At 39.2% G+C, this 11058-nt stretch overlaps 1 non-coding gene across 1 annotated transcript; it reads right to left on the minus strand.

The window, feature by feature from the left end:
- Positions 1 to 10607: 10607 nt before the first annotated feature.
- Positions 10608 to 10680, minus strand: TRNAS-GGA (transfer RNA serine (anticodon GGA)). Its single transcript has one exon. It is a non-coding gene; the product is annotated as a tRNA-Ser (tRNA).
- Positions 10681 to 11058: the final 378 nt, after the last annotated feature.

Below are 11058 nucleotides of genomic sequence, written 5' to 3' on the forward strand. Positions count from 1 at the left end.
AGCGACTTAGCAGCAGCAGGAGGGGGGTCATAGAGGATCTTGCTTTGATTTATGTCATCCAGTGTTCTACCTATGTTTTCCTCTAAGAGTTTTATAGTCTCTGGTCTTACATTTAGGTCTTTAATCCATTTTGAGTTTATCTCTGTGTATGGTGTTAGGAAATGTTCTAATTTCATTCTTTTACACATAGCTGTCCAGTTTTTCCAGCACCATTGATTGAAGAGGCTGTCTTTGCCCCATGGTATATTCTTGCTTCCTTCATCAAAAATAAGGTACCTATAGATGCATGCATTCATTTCTGGGCTTTCTATCTTGTTCCATTGGTCTATATTTCTGTTTTTGTGCCAGTACCATACTCTCTTGATGACCATAGCTTTGTAGCATAATCTGAAGTCAGGAAGGTTGATTCCTCCAGCTCCATTCTTCCTTCTCAAGACTGGTTTGGCTATTCAGGGTTTTATGAATTAAGAAATTTTTTTGTTCTAGTTCTGTGAAAAATGTCATTGGTAGATCACATTTAATCTGTCAACTGCATTTGGTAGTATAGTCATTTTCACAATATTGATTTTTCCTACCAAGGAACATGGAATATCTCTCCATCTGTTTACGTCATCTTTGATTTCTTTAATTCAGTTCAGTTTAGTTCAATCACTCAGTAGTGTCTGACTCTTTCTGATCCCATGAATCGCAGCATGCCAGGCCTCCTTGTCCATCACCAACTCCTGGAGTTCACTCAGACTCACGTCCATTGAGTCAGTGATGCCATCCAGCTGTCTCATCCTCGGTCGTCCCCTTCTCCTGCCCCTCAATGCCTCCCAGCATCAGAGTCTTTTCCAATGAGTCAACTCTTTGCATGAGGTGGCCAAAGTACTGGTGTTTCAGCTTTAGCATCATTCCCTCCAAAGAAATCCCAGGGCTGATCTCCTTCAGAATGGATTGGTTGGATCTTCTTGCAGTCCAAGGGACTCTCAAGAGTCTTGTCCAACACCATAGTTCAAAAGCATCAATTCTTCGGCACTCAGCTTTCTTCATAGTCCAACTCTCACATCCATACATGACCTCTGGAAAAACCATAGCCTTGACTAGACGGACCTTTGTTGGTAAAGTAATGTTTCTGCTTTTGAATATGCTATCTAGGTTGGTCAAACTTTTCTTCCAAGGAGTAAGCGTCTTTTAATTTCATGGCTGCAGTCACCATCTGCAGTGATTTTGGAGCCCCAAAAATAAAGTCTGATACTGTTTCCACTGTTTCCCCATCTATCTCCCATGAAGTGATGGGACCAGATGCCATGATCTTCGTTTTCTGAATGTTGAGCTTTAAGCCAACTTTTTCACTCTCAATTTTCATTTTCATCAAGAGGCTTTTTAGTTCCTCTTCCCTTTCTGTCATAAGGGTGATGTCATCTGTATATCTGAGGTTATTGATATTTCTCCCGGCAATCTTGATTCCAGCTTGTGCTTCGTCCAGCACAGTGTTTCTCATGATGTACTCTATATATAAGTTAAATAAGCAGGGTGACATACAGCCTTGACGTGCTCCTTTTCCTATTTGGAACCAGTCTGTTGTTCCATGTCCAGTTTTAACTGTTGCTTCCTGACCTGCATACAGGTTTCTCAAGAGGCAGGTCAGGTGGTCTGGTATTCCCATCTCTTTCAGAATTTTCCACAGTTTATTGTGATCCACACAGTCAAAGGGTTTGGCGTAGTCAATAAATTAGTGTCTAATAATTTTCTGAGTACAGTTTTTTTGTCTCCTTAGGTAAGTTTATTCCTAGATATTTAATTATTTTTGTTGCATTGGTGAATGGGATTGATTCCTTAATTTCTCTTTCTGATTTTTCACTGTTAGTATGTAGAAATGCAAGTGATTTCTGTATACTGATTTTGTATCCTGCAACTTTGCCAAATTCACTAATTAGCTCTAGTAATTTTCTGATACTATCTTTAGGGTTTTCTATGTACAGTGTCATTCATCTGCAAACAGTAAGAGCTTTATTTCTTATTTTCCAATCTGGATTCCTTTTATTTCTTTTTCTTTTCTGATTACTATAGCTAGGACTTCCAGAACTATGTTGAATGATAGTGGTGAAAGTGGAAACCCTTGTTTTGCTCCTGATCTTAGGGGGAATGCTTTCAGTTTTTCACCATTGAGAATAATGTTTGTTGTTGGCTTATCATATATGGCCTTGACTATATTGAGGTAGCTTCCTTCTATGCCCATTTTTTTTGAAAAGTTTTCATCATAAATGCATGCTGAATTTTGTCAAAGGCTTTTTCTACATCTATTATCATATGGTTTTTATCTTTCATTTTGTTAATATGGTATATCACATTGATTTGTGTATATTGAAGAATCCTTGCATCCCTGGAATAAACCCAGCTTGATCATGGTGTATAAGATTTTTGATGTGTTGTTGAATTCTCTTTGCTAAAATTTTGTTAAGGACTTTTGCATCTATGTTCATCAGTGATATTGGCCTATGGTGTTCTTTTTTGTGTGTTATTTTTGTCTGGTTTTGATATCAGGGTGATGGTAGCCTCGTAGAATGAGTTTGGAAGTGTTCCTTCCTCTGCAACTTTTTGAAAGAGTTTTAGAAGGATAGGCATTATCTTGTCTCTAAACATTAGATAGAATTCTCCCGTGAAGCCATCTGGTCCTGAGCTTTTGTTTTTTGGGAGATTTTTGATGACCACTTCAATTTCAGTGCTTGTAATTGGGTTGTTCATAATTTCTATTTCTTCCTGGTTCAGTCTTGGAAGATTGCACTTTTCTAAGAATCTGTCCATTTCTTTCAGGTTATTCATTTTGTTGCCATATATTGTTCATAATAGTCTCTTACAATCCTTTATATTTCTGTATTGTCTATTGTAACCTCTCCTTGTTCATTTCTAATTTTGTTGATTTGATTCTTCTCAATTTTTTTCTTGAGGATTCTGGCCAAAGTTTTGTCAATTTTGTTTATCTTCTCAAAGAACCAGCTTTTAGCTTTATTGATCTTTACTACTGTTCCTTTCATTTCTTTTTCATTTATTTCTGCTCAGATCTTTATGATTTCTTTCCTTCTACTAATTTTGTGGTGTTTTTGTTCTTCTTTTTCCAGTTGTTTTAGGTGTAAAGTTAGGCTGTCTATTCAGTGTTTTTCTTGTTTCTCTAGGTAGGATTGTATTGCCATAAACTTCCCTCTTAGGATTGCTTTCGCTGCATCCCATAGGTTTTGAGTTGTCGTGTTTTCATTGTCATTTGTTTCTAGAAATTTTTTGATTTCATTTTTTTATTTCTTCAGTAACTTGTTGGTGATTTAGAAAGTATTGTTTAATCTCCATGTGTTTGTGTTTCTTACAGTTTTTTTTCTTGTAATTGATATCTAGTCTCATAGTATTGGGGACTTCCCTGGTGGCTCAGAGGGTAAAGCGTCTGCCTGCAATGCGAGAGACCTGGGCTTGATTTCTGGGTCAGGAAGATCCCCTGGAGAAGGAAATGGTAACCCACTCCAATACTCTTGCCTGGAAAATCCCATGGACAGAGAAGCCTGGTAGACCACAGTCCACGGGGTCGCAAAGAGTCGGACACGACTGAGCGACTTCACTTCACTCATAGTGTTGTGGTCAGAAAATATGTCTGATATCGTTTCAATTTTCTTAAATTTACTGAGGTTTGATTTGTGACCCAAGTTGTGGTCTATCCTGGAGAATGTTCCATCTGCACTTGAGAAGGTATATTCTTCTGCATTTGGATGGAATATCCTGAAGATATCAATGAGATACATCTCATCTAATGTAGCATTTAAGACTTGTGTTTCCTCATTAATTTTATGTTTTGATGATCTGTCCATTGGTGGGGTGTTACCATCTCCTACTATTATTGTGTTACTGTCAATTTCTCCTTTTATGTCTGATAGTGTTTGTCTTATGTATTGAGGTGCTTCTACGTTGGGTGCATAGATATTTATAATTGCTGTCTTCCTCTTGGATTGATCCTTTGATCATTATGTAGTGTCATTCCTTATCTCTTGTAATCTTCTTGATTTTAAGGTCTATTTTGTCTGATATGAAGATTGCTACTCCAGCTTTCTTTTACTTCCCATTTGCATGGAATATATTTTCCTATCCTCTCACTTTCAGTCTATATGTGTCTTTAGGTCTGAAGTGGGTTTCTTGTAGACAGCATATATACAGATCTTGCTTTTGTATCCATTCAGCCAGTCTGTGTCTTTTGGTTGAAGCATTTAATCCATTTACATTTAAAGTGATTATCATTTTCTTAATTGTTTGGGGTTGATTTGGTAGATCTTTTTTCTTTTCTTGTATTTCTTGACTATATAAGTCTGTTTAACATTTGTAAAGCTGATTTGGTGGTACCAAATTCTCTTAACTTTTTCTTGTCTGAAAAGCTTTTTATTTCTCCATCAATTTTGAATGAGGTCCTTGCTGGGTACAATAATCTTCATTGTCGATTTTTCCCTTTCAGTACTTTAAATATAGTCTGCCATTCCCTTCTGGTCTATGGAGTTTCTGTTGAAAGATCAGCTGTTAAATGTATGGGGTTTCCCTTGTATGCTACTTGTTGCTTTTCCCTTGCTGCTTTTAATAGTCTTTCTTTGTGTTTAGTCTTTGTTAGTTTGATTAGTATGTGTCTTGGCATGTTTCTCCTTGGGTTTATCCAGTATGGGACTCTGTGGACTTGACTATTTCCTTTTCCATGTTGGGGAAATTTTCAGCTATAATCTCTTCAAAAATTTTCTCATACCCTTTCTTTTTCTCTTCTTCTGGGACCCATATAATTTGAATTTTGGTTCATTTGATATTGTCCCAGAGGTCTCTGAAACTATCCTCAGTTCTTTTCATTCTTTTTGCTTTATTCTGCTCTTCATAAATTATTTCCACCGTTTTATCTTCCAGCTTACTGATTCGTTCTTCTGCTTCAGATATTCTGCTATTGATTTCTTCCAAAGTATTTTTAATTTCAGTAACTGTGTTGTTTGTCTCTGTATGCCTATTCTTTAAATCTTCTAGGTCTTTGTTAATTGATTCTTGGTATTTTCTCCATTTTGTTTTCAAGGTTTTTGATCATCTTTACTATCTTTATTCTGAATTCTTTTTCAGGTAGTTTGCCTATTTCCTCTTCATTTATTTGGACTTCTGCATTTCTAATTTGTTTCTTCACTTCTGTAGTATTTCTCTGCCTTTTCAATTTTTTTTTTTAAAACTTACTGTATTTGAGGTCTCCTTTTCCCAGGCTTCAAGGTTTAATTCTTTCAACCTTTTGGCTTCTGCCCTCCTAAGATTGGTTTGGTGGTTTGTGTAAGCTTCGTATAGAGTGAGATTTGTTTTTGTTTGTTTGTTTGCTTGCTTTCTTTTCCTCTGATGGGCAAAGTTGAGTGAGGTGCTAATCCTGTCTGCTGATGATTGGGTTTGTATTTTTGTTTTGTTTGTTGTTTAGAAGAGGCATCCTGCACAGGGTGCTGCTGATGGTTGGGTCATGCTGGGTTTTGTATTCAAGTGGTTTCCTTTGTGTGAGTTCTCATTATTTGATACTCCCTAGGGTTAGCTCTCTGATAGTCTAGGGTCTTGGAGTAAGTGCTCCTACTCCAGAGACTCAGAACTTGATCTCTGGTCAAGAATGAAGATTCCACAAGTGGTCTGTTATGGCATTAAGTGAGATTAAAACAAATACCCAAAAATAAGAAAGCAAAGATGAACTCCAGACAAATGGCAGTTACAAAATCAGGGAAATAGTAGTTAAAATAATGGAATATACACACATATATATATACACCCACAAGCAAAGTCAAAACAGTCCAACAAAAATAAAATACAGTAGATTGACCTGGGAAATAAAGGAAATCAAGAATTATATTTATCAGTTAAGAACAAAACGAAAGCACAAACCAGAAAACCAAACTAAAGCAAGGTGCTAAGTGGGGAATAAAGCAATGAAAACAAAACTAACAAATATGTTGAAATGAAAGGAAAGAAAGAAAAGAAATCAAGAATACTTATGCAAAGTTAAATAGCGGTAGATAAAGAAGATTTATATACATTAAAGTTTAACTGCAAGGGGAAAAGAACAGTAGGAAAAGCAAACAAAGGAATAAATTTAGAAAAATAATAATAGGTTTAAAAATTAAAAGTTAAACTTAAAAAAAAAAGAAAAGAAAAAAAGTAAACTCCACAGAACTGCAAAAGTCCAACATAGAGGCAGAGGTTCATAGCAACAATAAAAAGTATGGGTGAGTATACACATATACATGTACACTCATAAGCAAAATCAAAACAGCTCAACAAAAGTAAAGTACAATAGGTTGACCCAGTGAACAAAGGAAATAAAAAATTTTATCTATCAGTTAAGAACAAAACTAACTAAAGCACAAACTGGAGAACAAAACTAAAGCAAGGTGCCAATTGGAGCATAAAGCAATAAAAATAAAACTAACATATATGTTGAGAGGAAAGGAAAGAAAGAATAGATATGCAAAGTTAAATAGAGGTAGGTAAAGATTTATATACATTAAAGATTAGCTGCAAGGGAAAAAACATAGTAGGAAGAGCAAACAAAAGAATTAATGTAGAAAAAATAATAATAGGTTTAAAAAATTAAAGTTAAAACAAGAAAAAAAAAGGGGGGGGAACTCCACAGAACTGTGAAAGCCCAATGTGGAGGCAGAGGTTTATAACAACAATAAAAAGTGTGACTGAATATACACATATATACCCATAAGCAAAATCAAAACAGTTCAACAAAAATAAAGTACAATAGATTGACTCAGTGAACAAAGGACACCAAAAATTGTATCTACCAGTTAAGAATAAAACTAAAGCACAAACTGGAAAACAAAACTAAAGGAAGGTGCCAGTTGGGGGATAAAGCAATGAAAATGCAGCTAACGTATATGTTGGGAGGAAAGGAAAGAAAGAAAGAATAGATACGCAAAGTTAAATAGAGGTAGATAAAGATTTATATATATATTAAAGATCAGCTGCAAGGGAAAAAGCATAGTAGGACTAGCAAAGAAAGGAATAAATGGGGAAAATAATAACAGGTTTAAAAATTAAAATTTAAAAAAAGAGGAAAGTAAAAAAAAAAAAAAAAAGGAAAACTCTACAGAACTGCAAAAGCCCAACACAGAGGCAAGGTTTATGACAATGATAAAAAATGTGACTGAAGAAAGAAAAAAAGCTCAAAAGCTTAATTAGATTTCATAGTGCCAATAAAATCAACAACAACAGAGAGGGAAAAAAGAAAAAAAATCCAAAAGAATCTACAGAGCAAGTGAAAATGTAAGAATAATAAATGTTTTTCTTGAGTCACTGCTGTCAGAGCTCTTTCCCTCGCTGGGAGTCACAGTCCACCTCACCTCCCTAGGATGCCCTCTAACACTGTGCCGATCTCTGGACCTGTTGTGGGGGCAGCTCAGATTCTAATCTGGTCCTACTCCTGTGTGTTCTTGCCTCCAATGACCACAGCTACCAGAACTAGTGTGTTTTCTTTTGTGGGGGCTCTAAATGTCCTTTTATACATTCCATAGACACAGAGTATGCCTCGTGGATCATGTGGATTTAATCTGGAGCTTGTATAGCTGGTGGGAAGGTTTTGGGTCTTCTTTAGTCACACTGCCCCTGGGTTTCAATTGTGGTTTTATTTCCACCTCTGCATGTGGGTCGCCCACTGGGGTTTGCTCCCGAGGCTGCCCTGGAAGACTTGGGTGTGTGGAGGTGGTGCAGCTGCTTGGGTTGCAGGGGTTCTGGCAGCACCAGGTACTCAGGGGAGTTGGCAGCTAGGGCAGCAGGAAATATAGTGCTCTAGAAGGGTATGGCAACCAGTATTGGCCAGTACACTCCAGTATTCTTGCCTGGAGACCACCCCCCCAACCCCCGCCCCGACAGAGAAACCTGGCAGGCCACAGTCTACAGGGTCACAAAGAGTTGGATACGACCAAAGTGACCCTGTGCATATAGATGCAAGATTTTTTTTGCCTGTGGTAGCTCTGCCTCAGTGAGAGTTGAGTGTGAAGGTGGCACAGATGCTTGGCTTTTGGGGACCCTGGCAGTGCAAAATGTGCAGGGACACAGATTGCCTCTGCTACAGGAGTTATGGCCCTTTCTGAGTCTTTTTCCAAGCCCTTTATAGCCGGTAACCAGAAGGCCTCTTTGGCCAGTCTTTCTCCATAGCTCCGCCAGTTCAGGTACTTAGAGGGCTCCCTTGGCTGGAGTCCTTCTCTGTTGTTTGTGTGTCAGGCACCTAGAGGGGCCCCCCTGGCTGGGGTCCTGCTCTGTAGATCGGTGTGTCAGGCACTTAAAGGGGAACCCTGGGTGGGGTCCTACTCTATAGTTCAGTGCGTCAGGCGTTTGCTGGGCCAGCCTCTCTACTGTTCAGCTGCTGATGCTGGCCTGTGGGTGCCGGCTCCACCCCCTACTCATGACTCAGCAGTATCGCCTTGCTTCCATGGCTGCACAGGCATTCCCTGCCACAGTCTCCTCCTTCAAATCCATCTCTCCACAGTCAACGGCAGCCCTCGCTCTGGGATTGCTCCACAATCCCTAAATTCCACCTCCTGGCCATGGCACCTTCCAGGGGACCTGTGTCCCTGTCCAGGGTATGTATGGCTGCAGCAAGAACTGTCTGATTCTCATTCCATTTGGGCTGCCACAGATCAGCTGTTTCACTCTCAGCCTCAAATGTTTCTCCTGTGACTCAGACAATTGCCCCACTGTGGGGATTGGGCCCCTGCTTCAGTTCCCCTGCCCACCGCGGGCAGGTCCAGTCCTAGTCACACTCCTGTTTTCCTCCTGGTTCCTTCATCCTACCGAGTTTTGCGTGGGTCTATATATTCTTTTCCACTGGTCAGATACTCCTGTCTGTTTTCAGCTGGTGTTCTGCACGCACTTCTGTGTCTGAAGGTGTATTCCTGATGTATCCGTGGAGAGAGATGTACTCCACGTCCACCTATTCCTCTGCCATCTTGTTCTCTCCAACTATACTTCTGTCCATTTTTGTTTGTTTGTTTTATGACCCATATCCTTGTCTGGTGTAAAAACTGTATTGATCTGTGGCCACAGAAGTATATTCAACAAGAGCCATCCAGAAACAGTCCAAAATGATGCTGAGGTTTATTTTCTTTATTGAAAAGATAATCAGTTTCAGTTATAAAGCAGATTGTTATATCTAGGAATAGGTGTGCTAATGTGGCATAAGGCAGTGTTTTATGCTGAGAAGTAGGACTTAGTTGGTCATGCCATATTAGACAGGAAGGAAAAAAGAAAAAGAAAAAGAAAAGAGAGAAAGGGGGAAGAAAGGAAAGAAAATGGATAGAACATATTAGAAAATGTCTCACAATATAGTTCAGCGTTGTTTTATGAAACATTTGTTTCCCTGATATGTACTTAATGCACAACAAATCTATTGTGCATATTTATAGGATTACATCGGCTTCTCTGATGGCTCTGCATAAAGAATCTACCTGCAATGCAGGAGACATGGGTTCAATCCCCACTCTAGTATTGTTGCCTGGCGAATTCCATGGACAGAGGAGCCTGGCAGGCTACAGTCCATGGGATCACAAGAGTCAGACCCAACCTACTGACTAAACTACCACCATTACCACCAGACTGCAACGTAAAATGTATTTCCTACTTTACGTTATGTTTTTAAATTTTGCATACTACTATAAAAAGACGTGAGAAATTTTACTAAAGAAAGAAAATGTTAAGCTTAGAAGCTAACAGGACATGGTCTTTAGAGGTCAGCCATGTGTAGGTACAAAAAGTAGGGCTAGACAATAACTATATGCAGCCTCAAACAATGGCACTGCCTCATCATGATGGGAGCATCCCAGGCTGGACCGTACCCGTGTCTGGCCCTCTCTGTTCTGAACACCGTCACTGTGCAGCCAGCTGGGTGAGACTGCTCATAGCCCTCTGAGGATGGAAGAGGGAATGCATTCAGTTTCAACCTTGTAAAATCAAACACAGATAAGGGTCTGCCCAGAGCTGTTATCTGTGATCAGAAATTACAGTTAAATTTTTCCTTTGAGTTCTTTTCTCTGTTTATCTCTCTCCCCACCTTAAAAAAAATGAGTAAAAAGTAAAAGCACCCCTGAAATGATAACGATACCTTAAGTGAGGCATTTGTGTGACTTCTGGGAATGTCAGGGACAGAAAGCTCATGGAGCTTGTCTTGTGGAGCAGGTAGCAATAGCTGGTCCTGAGGATAGCTTTGGCTGGCTCTTTTTGTCAATAATGATTGACTGCTTGCTTCAGCTACAGTGATGAGAAAAACATCTTCCCTCTAGCATCTCTGCAAAGGCAACTGGGACTTACAGGCATTTATATATTTTAAATTACTCATCCTCAAGGGGATTTTGATTTTGCTGGTGATGCAGGAATGAGAGAGAAGTTCTTGAAAGACAGTCCCTGAGAAAAAGAAAAAAAATGAATCTTTAACCCTCATTGAACTAGAGAGATGGATATTACTTGAACTTTGAAAAGAGAACATCAAAGGCAAAAATGACTATGTTTGCTGTTTCCAGTTGCCTACCAGGCTCCTCTGGCCATGGGAGTCTCCAGGCAAGAGTACTCGAGTGAGTTGCCATTTCCTTCTCCAGGGGATCTTCCCTGATCCGGGGATTGAACCCAGATCTCCTGCATTCCAGGCAGACGCTTTAACCTCTGAGCCACCAGGGAGCCCCTGTTTGCTATAGGATGTTATAAAAATCATGTAATCCCAATTAACTTTTTCTGTAATACCTGGTAGAACAGGGGTCCTGATCAAGTAATTTCAATTTAATACACATGAACTGAGAGTGACTCACATAAAAGACACTGAGCACAGTACTAGGGGCATAAGGAAGAATTGCTAGGACTAATCACCTTCTGAACTGAACAGGGAAACAATGAATCTTAGTATATAGGATTAGATGGTGTGTTGCCCACATCACAGAGAATGGGAGCCCCAAGACCTGTTGAACTGGTCTTTGAGGATCCATACAAACCAGGGGATTCTACTTGACCCCTGAGATAGGGTCCACCACATCCTAACCAAGCCCACTTCACTGTTGCCTC

This window comes from Capricornis sumatraensis, chromosome 4 (assembly GCF_032405125.1).
Source record: "Capricornis sumatraensis isolate serow.1 chromosome 4, serow.2, whole genome shotgun sequence".
In the NCBI taxonomy this organism is placed as follows: Eukaryota; Metazoa; Chordata; class Mammalia; order Artiodactyla; family Bovidae; genus Capricornis; species Capricornis sumatraensis.